Source organism: Mus musculus, chromosome 9 (genome assembly GCF_000001635.26).
Source record: "Mus musculus strain C57BL/6J chromosome 9, GRCm38.p6 C57BL/6J".
Lineage (NCBI taxonomy): Eukaryota > Metazoa > Chordata > Mammalia > Rodentia > Muridae > Mus > Mus musculus.
The window spans coordinates 108,309,381-108,321,966 of record NC_000075.6 but is presented as its reverse complement, the minus strand read 5'-3'; the positions used below and the strand labels follow the sequence as shown (position 1 = coordinate 108,321,966).

The following is a 12,586-nucleotide window of genomic DNA, read 5'->3' as shown; positions in this document are numbered from 1 at the left end:
GTGGCTTGGGAGGTGAAGCTAGGAGCAGCAGAAGTTCATCCCTGGCAACACAGCAATCAATCGCTCTATGAAGCACTATTTCTTAAAAAGAAGGTGTGGGGGGCCAGAGTGTGTGTATGTCAGAATAATGACTTAGCCATTAAGGGCACATACTGCTCTTGCACAGGACCAAGATTTGGTTGGAAGCACCCACATGGCTACTCAGAGTTGTCTATAACTCCAGTTCCAGGTGAAATAAAGCCCTCCTTTGACTTCTGTGAGTACCAGGCAACATACCCACAAACACTAAATAAGTAGACAGGTAAATAAATAAATAGCAGCGTAGTGGTTCCCATCTATAATCTCCACACTGAGGAAATAGAAGCAAAATTCAAGGTCTGCCTAGACTACATAGCTGCTGGTAATAAAGACCACCATCAACTGAGTACAGCCCTGGTCCTCATTTTCTCAAAAAAGCAAGTAACAGTTGGCAGTGATGCTGGGAAAGGAAACAGGTTTGCACTAGAAAGAGATGCTTCACTGTTCTAAAAACACTAAGCAATCTTAGAACTGCTAAGCAGGAAAAAGGGTCACCCTTGAAGTCAAGGGTTATTAGGCCAAAATGAGACCAGTTAATATTCTTTTTATGTCATGAAGCTGCAGGTACAGAATAAGTGAAGCATTGTCTTTAACCATAGCTGATAAATACAAATGAAAAAGTATATATAGAGAGAGATAGATGGAAAAGCTAGATAAGAGAAGAGCAGGCTGAGAGATGTAGCTCACCAAGCAGAGACTCTACCTAACACACAATGCCCCTGGTTCAATCCTCACCAAAGAAACCTAGTGTGGTAGCACACATGAGATACTGTCTCAAAGTGAGAGAGAGAGAGAGAGAGAGAGAGAGAGAGAGAGAGAGAGAGAGAAGGGGGTGGGGTGGGGATGGGGAATAGCTTACTTTGCATTGTTTTTAAAAACCAACTACTGGGGGCTGGAGAGATGGCTCAGCAGTTAAGAGCACTGGCTGCTTGCTCTTCCAGAGGTCCTGAGTTCAATTCCCAGCAACTACATGGTGGCTCACAACCATCTATATTGGGATCCGATGCCCTCTTCTGGTGTGTCTGAAGACAGCTACAAGTGTACTCATATAAATGAAATAAATCTTTAAAGAACAAAAAAACAGCTATTGATGTCATTACCAATTTCCTCAATTCTTTGATCAACTGCTCTGTCCCAAAACTAATAGCCTTAAATAGGTCTAATTTCTGATCCCCCTGCTGTGGCCATTAGCATGAAATTACTGGTGCACAGTCTTCATGTGGGAAAAGCACACAATGTCTTTATAAAGAGTAGAGTGTGCACTGTTCATTATCACAGCATTCTGAAGTGCCAGGAAACCCAGCCCCAAGGTGTACGCACAGACCTCAAGTGACATGAGACCCTGGAAAGAGGCAGACAAACTCAGGATTTCAGACTGGAATCTATTGGGGAATTTCTTGCCAGCAGAAGAATGTCCAATGGATGGATGCAGGTGGGAGCTTATGAAGTAAAGACCTGTAGCTATACCACAGACTTTAGGAGTATACTGCTGTTTTAACTCTATGTAGCCTCCCTAGGTATGCTGATTAGTTTTTGTTTTGTTTTGTTTGTATTGATTGATTGATTTTTTTTTTTCCAGACAGGGTTTCTCTGTGTAGCCCTGGCTGTCCTGGAACTCACTCTGTACATCAGGCTGTCCTTGAACTCAGAAACCCACCTGCCTCTGCCTCCCAAGTGCTGGGATTAAAAGGGGAAGAGAGGGGGGGAGGAAGGGAGGGGGAGGAGAGAGAGAGAGCGCTCGAGAGCGATGTAGCTCACACATGCGCCGGGCATGTGGTGGTGCATGCCTTTAAATGCCTTTAATCCCAGCACTTGGGAGGCAGAGGCACTCGGATTTCTGAGATCGAGGCCAGCCTGGTCTACAGAATCAGTTTCAGGACAGACAGGGCTACACAGAGAAACCCTATGTCAAAAAATAAAAAATAAATAAAATTAAATTAAAAAATGGGGGTGGGGGAGATACTATACCCTTAGAAAATTCTAAAAAACAGGTTTTTACCATAATGAAGTTCACTATAAAAGACTAAACACACTTGTTATTAACAGCTAAGCACTAAAGGTTGCAAATACTTTTTCATAAATTAGAAGAGAATCATAGTTACTCAAATAGGGCATTTTTCTTAAAAGGAAATTTAGACACACAAATCGTTTTCCCTATAACGTTTCTTTCTTGCATTGTAGGAAGCATTTCTACGCAAAAGAGAAAAGGGCTGGAAATCATGTTACTGTTCCTACAGCTGATCTTGTCATAATCATAATAATTTACTCTATCTGGGTGAAGATGAAACTTCATATTCACTCTAATACAAATCCTAGTCACATCTGGACTAGATCAGCTAACACATTTTAGTTCTAGAAAGAGGTCCAGGTGGACTCTGATCCATTGTCACTATCCAAAGCAATACATTACTCTACTGACCAAACATTTCATTCAGATTTCAAATTCTGAGATGATTCCCACAAGAACACATACACCTACCACATGACTGTTCAATAAAGTTAAACATCAATGGCATAAACAGGTAAGGTGTACATAGATCAGGCACAATTACTAGAAACTGATTTCAGTTATAAAAACAAAGGTGGCAGGAGACCAGAATGTCAGTCATTTGCAGCACTGGCTCGTCAGCTCCACTAGAGGAGGAGGTAAATCCCTACTTTCTCACTTTCTTCAGTGCTTTCAGTACCAGTTTCCTTTGTCAGATCATAGACATCAGTGAGATGGTTCACGGGAGTAAAGGCTGGCCTTGACCTACTAACTCTCCCCCCACCCCATACTGGCATATATCGCACCTGACTCTTCTACAACCTACATTACTAAACTGGATAGTTTTGATGACTTTTTAGAGACTACATAGATCATATTCTTTCTCCCTCTCTCCTCTCTTTTTGGTTTTTCAAGGTTTCTTTGAGTAATAGCCCCAGCTGTCCTGGAACTTGCTTATGCAGGCCAGGCTCTGCCTCTGCCTCCAGCATTACAGTGTGTATGTATCTATTTCTTCAATAATTCTTAGCTTCCTTTTGACATACCAGAAGCTAACAAAGACATCTGAGGTGATGCTGCTAGTTAGCAGTAAGTGCACTAAAGACACTTATTAGCCAAACATTAATTATCAGGAGGCTCAAAACAGTCCTCCACCAAGAAGCAGAAGTGGAAACAATCTGAGTTACTATGCCTCTGCAGGATCAAGATGTTTGTAATATTTTAGAAAGATAATGAATAAATTTCCATGCAGATAAAATAACCACAGCTTTAAAAATGACTAATTCAGCATACTTAAGATAATTATCATTTTACCTCATGCATCTTCAAAAGGCTAATTATGCAGAAGAAACAGGGATGGTTACAGCAAGCTTTCTACCGCTTCTAGACACTGGGACACTAACTGCAAAACAATCCCGTTTGTCAAGGGCTTGGTGATGGGTGGGTTGGGGTACAGTTCAGCAGCAGAGCTCTCCTCTGGCATATGTGCAAAGCCTTGGGTTTAAACCTTAGAATTTCAAAAATATGAAATGAGGAGCGGGGGAAAAAATGAAATGAATCCTTTACTATAGAGGATATAACATTTAAACACTGAGGGTATAACATTTATCCCATGACATTACTTTAAGTACATAATTCTAAGACTTTATCTCAAACAATTATGCTGAAATTTACACATCTTGGGTTTCTCTCTAAATTGAAAATATGTATGATGCTGATGAGTATCAGAAAAGCAAAAGCTACCTAAGCCTTCTAGGATTAAACCTAAAAATTTTAATAGAAAATTTAACAAATAAAAATCATGTGACTTTGCCAGGTATGGTGGTGTATACCTTTAATCTTGGCACTCAGGAGGCATAGGCAGACAGATCTCTGTGAGTTTGAGGTCAACCTGGTCTACAGAGTCCCAGGACAGCCAGGGCTATACAGAAAGACCTGGGTCTCAGAAGGAAAAAAGAGCCTGGTAGCCTGGTATATATAAATACTTCTTTCAAATTTTCAAACCTGTGTCTTATTACGTGTTAATTTCTCTTAAAGATTTATTAATTTTAAGTGTTTGGGTGTTTTGCCTACACATGTCTGTATAACACTTTGCATGTCTGGTGCCCACACAGGCCAGAAGAGGGCACTGGAACCCTGAAACTGGAGTTAATAGAAGAAGGTTGGGCCCTAAAAACTGGATTTGGTTCCTCTAGGATAGCAGTTCTCAACCTGTAGGTCATGACCAGCTGCGGGGGTGGGAGGAGTTTCGCTGGATATAGAGGACATAACATTATATACACACTGGGATCACATATCAAATATCTTGCATATCAGATATTTATATTACAATCATTAACAATAGCAAAATTATAGTTATGAAGTAGCAATTATGTTTGGAGGTTACAACAACATAGGAACTGTATTAAAGGGTCATCAGGACGGTTGAGAACCAGTGCTCTAGAAAACCACCAAATGCTCTTAGCAGCCAAGCCGTCTCTCTAACCTCCAATGTTAAATCCTAAAGAATCTTTGGTTTCTGTGTAGCAGTGATCTGCCTGTGTGTCTCAATGTAAGCAGTGCAAAAACCACCTTGGTTGAATTCTGGGTAGAGTACTGTACTAACAGATAAGAAAATAACCGAAAGTTCTGGAGACATTAATTTCTGGAATTCTAAAACCCAAAACTGGTAACTACTTTTTGCCAAAACAATAAAGCATCCACTTTTTTTTTTTAAAGCAAAGATGTGCAAAGATGTGGCTTAGGGTTACACCTGTATTTCAAGGGCATCCCTCAGCTCCCAACTGAGATCAGGCCATTTATTTATCTATTAATTTATTTATTTTGGTTTTTCGAAACAGGGTTTCTCTGTGTAGCCCTGGCTGTCCTGGAACTCACTCTGTAGACCAGGCTGTTCGGGAACTCATAAATCTGCCTGCCTCTGCCTCCCGAGTGCTGGGATTAAAGGCGTGCGCCACCATTCCCCAGCGATCAGGCCATTTAGTGCTTTCCTGCAGCACCTGGCACTTCTCTCAGACGCACACTCATGATGCACCTCTTTCCAGAATCCACTAACATAACTAGCATTATCTGTTGCCAGTTGGTGGTGGCATGTGCTTTAATTGCAGCAACAGGAGGCAGAGGCAGAGAGGCAGAGGCAGAGGCAGAGGCAGATCTTTGTGAGTTCCTGGCCAGTGTGGTCTTACAGAGCTAGTTCTACACAGCCAAGGCTACACAAAGAAACTTTGTCTTGAAAAACAGAAACAAGCTGCGCGTGGTGGCAAAGGCCTTTAATCCCAGCACTCGGGAGACAGAGGCAGGTAAATTTCTGAGTTCGAGGCCAGCCTGGTCTACAGAGTGAGTTCCAGGACAGCCAGGGCTACACAGAGAAACCTTGTCTCGAAGCAAAAAAAAAAAAAAAAAAAAAAAAAAAAAGGCTGGCAAGATGACAAGAGCGAGCACTGACTGCTCTTCCGAAGGTCCTGAGTTCAAATCCCAGCAACCACATGGTGGCTCACAACCACCTGTAATGGGATCTGATGCCCGCTTCTGATGTGTCTGAAAACAGCTACAGTATACTTTATGTATAATAATAAATAAATCTTTGGGCGGGAGCGAGCAGGACTAAGCAAGCGGGGTTGACCAGAGTTGACCAGAGTAAACCAGAGCGAGCAGAGGTCCTAAAACAATTCAATTCCCAACAATCACATAAAGGCTTACAACCATATGCACAACTACAGTGTACTCACATACATAATAAATAAATTTTAAAAGAAAAAGGAAGGAAGGAAGGAAGGAAGGAAGGAGGGAGGGAGGGAGGGAGGGAGGGAGGGAGGGAGGGAGGGAAGGAAGGAAGGAAGGGAGGGAGGGAAGGAAGTCAAGAAAGTGCCAGGCCTAGTGAGGAGTCTGGGTTAAGATGTCTGCTATCAAAGCTGACTACCCTATTTAAATCCTAGAAACACACGATGGAAGGAAAGGATTAACTCTTCCATGTGTCCTCTGACTACCACATTGCTCCCCAAAACACATATCAATAAATGTAAAAAAGGGTGGAGCGATGGCTCAGTGGTTAAAGAGCACTGACTGCTCTTCCAGAGATCCTGAGTTCAATTCCCAGCAACCACATGGTGGCTCACATCTGTAATGGAGTTTGATGCCCTCTTCTGATGTATCTGAAGAGAGCAATGGTGGTGTACTCATATGCATAAAATAAATAAATAAATCTTAAAAACAACAACAAACAAATGTAAAAGAAAACGAGGCCGGCAAGATGGCTCATCAGATAAAGATCCTTGCTGCCACAGCTGATGGCCTTAATTCAATCCCTGGTACCATGTGACAGACAGAGCGCTGACTTGCACAGCTGCCCCCCACCCCATCTCCACAAGCATGTGCACATGCATGCATACACAAAACAACAGGAAAAATTCAAAGGCTTTCAAAATCAGAGAACAAGAGAATCACTTAATTATTTCCACAGATTTCGTATTAATCTCTCAATATGAGGAAAAGGAAATGCAAGAAGAAATATTTGTTTACATACCTTATAAAGGTGCTGAAAACACACAGGTTCTGGGATGCAGTTGTACAAAGTACCTGGAACTTCTCAGATGCAAGGCTATGAAAAATAAGAGATATAAGTTCATTTTATTAGGATAAAGACAGAATGTAAATGTCCATCCAGACAGGAAAATGTACAGCACTATTTAACTGCATTTGAAATACTATTCAATTACATCCTCAACCTGAGATTCTTTGGCACAATCCTTAACCACGACACAGCTACAACCTTTCAGCACCTTGTGGCCCTAAAGCTTCAGCTGTAATGCAGCCCAGTGCCTCGCGCCGCGATGACCCCGCGCACCAAATTACCTTCCTTGCTACTTCATAACTGTACTCTTACTATGGTCATGAATCATAATGTAATTTTTGTTGTTGTTTTTGTTTTTTCGAGACAGGGTTTCTCTGTATAGCCCTGGCTGTCCTGGAACTCACTCTGTAGACCAGGCTGGCCTTGAACTCAGAAATCCGCCTGCCTCTGCCTCCCGAGTGCTGGGATTAAAGGCGTGCGCCACCACGCCCAGGCATAATGTAAATATTTTGAGACAGGTTTGCCAAAGAGGCCATGACCCACAGGTTGAGAACTGCTGTTTTATGGGTTGTGTTCACTACCCCCCCAACACACACACAATTTTGCAGAATCTACCTATTCCCAGATCTGGATTTTTGTCACTGTTGTTATCAACTTAAAGTTGATTTGGTGCTCAACACCAAACCACTTCCACCACACACACTCATCACAGAGACTCATCACAAGTAGTTGCAAGTACAGATTGCCTTGGTAGCTTCATGAATTCCCAATGAGGATATTTAGTGCCTCTTGCAAAACAGTATAAAGGTCGTTACACCTTTAGAAGCAACACTTTCCTTGGCTGTGGTGGTGAGATGAAGTCAAATATTGAATACACTGGAGCTTCTGCTCAACTTAGTGTTATCAAGGTAAAAACTATTAACATTAGAAAAATTTATCATTTATACCACCATGACCTTCTTCTGTAAAAAGAAAGTAACTTTTAGCTAGGCATGGTGGCACACATCTTTAATCCCAGAAGAGGTGGGAGGATCTCTGAATTTGAGGCCAGCCTGGTCTACAGAGTGAATTCCTGGACCGCCAGGATTACCAAGAGAAACCTTGTCTTGAAACCTTCCCACACACAAAAAAAATATGTATTTATATGTGTCTGCATATGTATGACTATAGTAATATACATGTATATAAATACACACACATGCCTGGCACAGTGGCATACATCTAAAATCTCAGACTCAGGACGATGCAAAGGGAGGTAGATCTCTTGAGTTCCAGGCTAGCTTGGTCCACATTGTGGATTCCAGGTCAGCCAGATCTACAGAGAACCTGTCTCAAAACAACAACAGCAGCAACAAAACAGATACACATCACTCCTCCCCTCCACTGCACAAATACTTAGATACAACCACTCTGCAATGGAAAAACCAATAATAGAAAGACTATTTTTCTGAGCAGCCATTATTGATTTGCCTGTAGTTTTGTGACCCTCCATACAAACTTCCCCCTTCCACATTAGCATGTCCACTGATGTTGTCATGGACTTCTTCACATAATAAAAATGTACATAATCAATCTTACTTTTCAAATACAATAAATGCTGTCTTCTAAAAGTAAGACAGATGCTGGGCAGTGGTGGTGACGCCTTTAATCCCAGCACTTGGGAGGCAGAGGCAGGCACACTTCTGAGTTCGAGGCCAGCCTAGTCTACAAAGTGAGTTCCAGGACAGCCAGGGCTATACAGAGAAACCCTGTTTCGAAAAACCAAAAAAAAGAAAAAAAAAAAAAAAAAAAAAAAAAAGAAAGAAAAAAAGAAAAACTTTACATTTATTTATTTTGTGTGGTGAGAGGAGTCAGAGGACAACTTGGGGAATTTGCATCATATGGGTCTCAGGAATCAAACACAGATTGTCAGGCTCATGTAACAAGTACCTTTACTTGCTGAGATATCTCAACCAGCCTGAAAGCTATGCTTTTCCTTTCTTTTTGGAAACAGAGTCTCTCATAGCCCTGGTTGGCCTAGAAACTCACTACATATACAAGGAAAGTCTTGAACTCCAATTTCTTTGCCTTCCAAGTTTTGGAATTAAAGGAGTGAACCTCCACATTTGACTCCAAAATTTTATTTATATATACACACACACACACACACACACACACACGTGTGTGTATATCCCCATTCATTCATTTGTGTATGTGCACAGTGTGTGTGTGTATATATATATACATATATATATATCCCCATTCATTCATTTGTGTATGTGCAGTGTGTATGTATATATATATATATATATATGTGTGTGTATATATATATATATCTCCCCATTCATTCATTTGTGTATGTGCACACATATACACATGCAAATGTGCAGAAGCAAATGCTACAGTGCATGTAGAGGTCAGAGTATGGAAATAAGAATTGATTCTATGAAATTCCAACATGTGGCTCCTAGGGATGGAACTTCAGGGGTCAGGCTTGGTGGTATAGACATCTTTACCTTACTGAGCCATCTTGTTGGCTCTGTTATACAAATCTTTATTTCTTTTTTTATGTACTAAATTAGTGTTTTCCTGAGATTACATATGGGCACTGCATATATGTCTGGTGCCCTTGGAGGTTATCTCCGTGAGTTGTAGCTATGGATGTTTGTGAGCCGCCATGTGGGTGCCGGGCACTGAGCAGTATGTGCCTTACCCACCGATCAGCTCTCCAGTCCCATTATATAAATCTCCAATCACCTAAGCTAGAAGACTTACAGTGATCGTTGTATCTTACTTCCTAGACTATTTAACATATTATCAAATAGCATTTCCCTTTTTTAAAGTTTTATTTGTTAATATTGAGGTGCTGAAGTCCAATTCAGGGCCTCATACATAATAAGCAAGTGTGCTGGTTAGTTTTATGTCAACTTGACACAATCTAGAGTCATCAAAGAGCAGGAAGATGCTCCCAAAAGAGTCAGCTACAGGCAAGCTTAGACATTTATCGATGAGGAAAGGTACAGTACAGCTCTGGGCTGGTGATCCTGGGTTCTCTAAGAAAGGAGGCCCAGCAAGCCAGTAATCAGCACTCCTCCATGGCCTCTGCATCAGCTCCTGCCTCTAGGTTCCTATCTCGTTTGAGTTCCTGCCTTGGTTTCCCACAATGGACTATGATGTTAAAGCCACACAGACCCTTCTCTCCAAGTTGCTTTTGGTTCCCTTGTTTCATCACAGCAATAGAAACCCTAAGACAGGCCAGACAGGCCCTATTATTTATTCCCTTTTTAATACAGGCTTAACAAAGAAATTAAAATCAGAAAGGCAGCTGTTTGTAAATTGATGGCTTAGAAATAAAAGGAAACAAAGTAAACTCAGACTGGTGAGAGCTCACAGTACAGCCTCGTGAGCTTGAGAAAGAACCTGAGTTCGGATCTGTACCACACTTGTAAACTTGGGCATGGTGGCACCAGTACATCTGTAACCTCAGCACCACAGGAAGATCCCTGAAACTTCCTGGCCAGTATGTCTAGCTCAGTCATGAGCTGCATGTTTAGTGTTTTAAAAAAAAAAGGTGGAAAGCAATGAAGAAAGACACCCAACGTCAATCTAGACTCCACAAGAATGCCCACAAATATGTACGACATAAACTTATACACATACACACAAAGACTTGGAGACAAGAGAAATGGCTCAGTGGCCTCCAACTTAAAATCCTGACCCTTCTCTGCCATCACTTCCCAAGAGCTAGGATTATAGGTGTGCAACAAGTCTGGATCACTTGTTGGGTTTTTTCTGCTGGTTTTGTTTTTTTTTTCTATATCTAGCTGAAGATGGCCTCAACCTTGGAACAATCCTCCTGCCTCTGCCATTCTGAAATCTGGAATAACAGGCATGCAGTAAAACCAGTCAAGTTAGTAAGAGTTTTGATGTTTTCATATGTACAGATATTTTGCCTACATATAGAACTGTGGACCACTTGCATGCTTGGTGCCCAAGGAAGCCAAAAGGTGTCAGATATCCTAGAACTGCAGCTACAGATGATGGGGAGGCACCACAAAAAGCCAGGAATTGTTACACTCACACCTGTAATGCCTGAACCAGGGAAGTAGAGGTGAGAGGAACAAGGTCATTCTTGGCTCTATAGCTAGTTTTAGGTCAGCCCAAGGTCCATGAGACCCTGTCTCTCAAAAAATTTTTTGCAGATCATATTATTACCCAACTTCAAAACAAGACAACAAATCTAACACCTGATAGGTATTCCACCTCAGAACAACCAAAGCCAGGCAAGGCTTGGTGGCTCATGTCTATAACCCTAAGAAGCTAAAACAAGGATTTCCGGGACTTGGGAGGCAGAGGCAAATGGATCTCTGTGAGTTAGAAGCCAGTCTGGTCTACAGGACAAGTTTCCAGACAGACAAGAGAAATGCTGTCTCAAAAATAAAATGAAAACCCCAAAAGAATAAAACAAACAAACAAAACAAAAAACACACAAAAAGAACAAGCCCAAGGAATTTCTCATACTACATGATCTGGCCTCTGCCCATCTCTCTAAACCCATTTTACCTCCCACTCTTTCATTAGCTGCTTGTTCTCCTCTTATCTGCATTTGAAATTTAAGATTCTATTATAAACAAATCTGAATATATTTCCTCTATCTACCCCCCCCCCAGCCAGGGGTGGGGGTTAGGGGTGGGTGATGTCAGATGCTAGTAGTATCCCGCTTGGGAAGTGGGAGCAAACAACTGGGATGAGTTTAAGCTCAACCTAGCTCTATTAGCAAAAACCTTTCTCAAGACATCCCAACCCCTATTCCCAAATCAAGTTCAGTTTGGTATTAACCAAAGCTTAGTTACAACTTAATGGTCCTTTATTTCACACGTCTATCACTTAGAATTAAAAAGGCACAGTCAGAAGAAAAATTTTAAGTACATTCAGATTCATTTGACAGCGCAAACACCAATAATAATAAGCAGCTTTATTGCCTAGCTTGTTTTCAATAACACAGTCTACATAATTATGAATATACAACCCTTCACTTAGAATACTAGAGCACCATAGGTTAAAAATAAGTCTGGGATGGTGGCTCACACCTATATTTCCTGCACTAGAGACTGAAGCAGGGAGCTGGAAAGATGGCTCAGCGGTTAAGAGCACACTGCTCTTCCAGAGGACCTGAGTTCAATTCCCAGCAACCACATGGTGGCTCACAACCATCTGTAATGGGATCCACCACCCTCTTCTGGTGTGTCTGAAGACAGCTACAGTGTACTCACATAAATAAAATAAATAAATCTTGAAAGAGAGAGAGAGAGACTGAAGCAGACAGGATTGCCTCACTTGTGAGGTCAGCCTGGACTACAAAGCTCCAAGCCAGACAGAGCTTGTCTCCAATCAAACAAAAAGTCACCAGAATTAGGGATTTTACAATAATTAATTTCAAATTACTTTCAAAACTTATTGTCACCAATATCTAATGTCACCAAAACACTAACAGTAAGTAAGATGCATACTTAAATATTGTAAGTTTGGTATGGTGGCTCATACCTGCAACCCCTGCAATCCCAGCACTCAGGAGGGCTAAACTAAACTAAGGGAGAACGGCTACAAACTCAAGACCAATCTGGGCCACAGTGTAAGTTTCCAAGCTAACCTCACCTAGAGTGTAACTGCCTCCAAAATAAATAAATAAATAAAACGAACTTGGTTACAGTCAGGCCTCATAGCTGTAAACCCAGTTACTGGGGAGACTGAGGAAGGTTGAAAGCTGCAGGTGAGTTCATAATTACGCCCTGACAATGTAATAAGACTACCTCAAAAGTAAAATCAGGGTTCAGGACGTACTTCAGCAGCAGAGCCCTTGCCTAGGATATGTAATGCCCCGGGTTAAAGCTTCAGGCTGAAAAGTAACCAATCAGTTAAGATAGAGAGAGGCTAATCGTATAGCTACCAATCAAAGTTAGGTTTCATTCCCAGTA

The 12,586-nt window shown here is 41.5% G+C and overlaps 1 protein-coding gene across 3 annotated transcripts in view; it reads right to left on the bottom strand.

The window, feature by feature from the left end:
* Rhoa (ras homolog family member A) overlaps window positions 1–12,586 on the bottom strand; it is a 31,784-nt gene that overhangs the window by 15,977 nt on the left and 3,221 nt on the right. For all 3 annotated transcript variants that reach the window (NM_016802.5, NM_001313961.1, NM_001313962.1), the window contains exon 2: window positions 6,585–6,659. The gene's annotated coding sequence lies outside the window, so the exon portion shown is untranslated. The remainder of the gene's footprint in view (window positions 1–6,584; window positions 6,660–12,586) is intronic.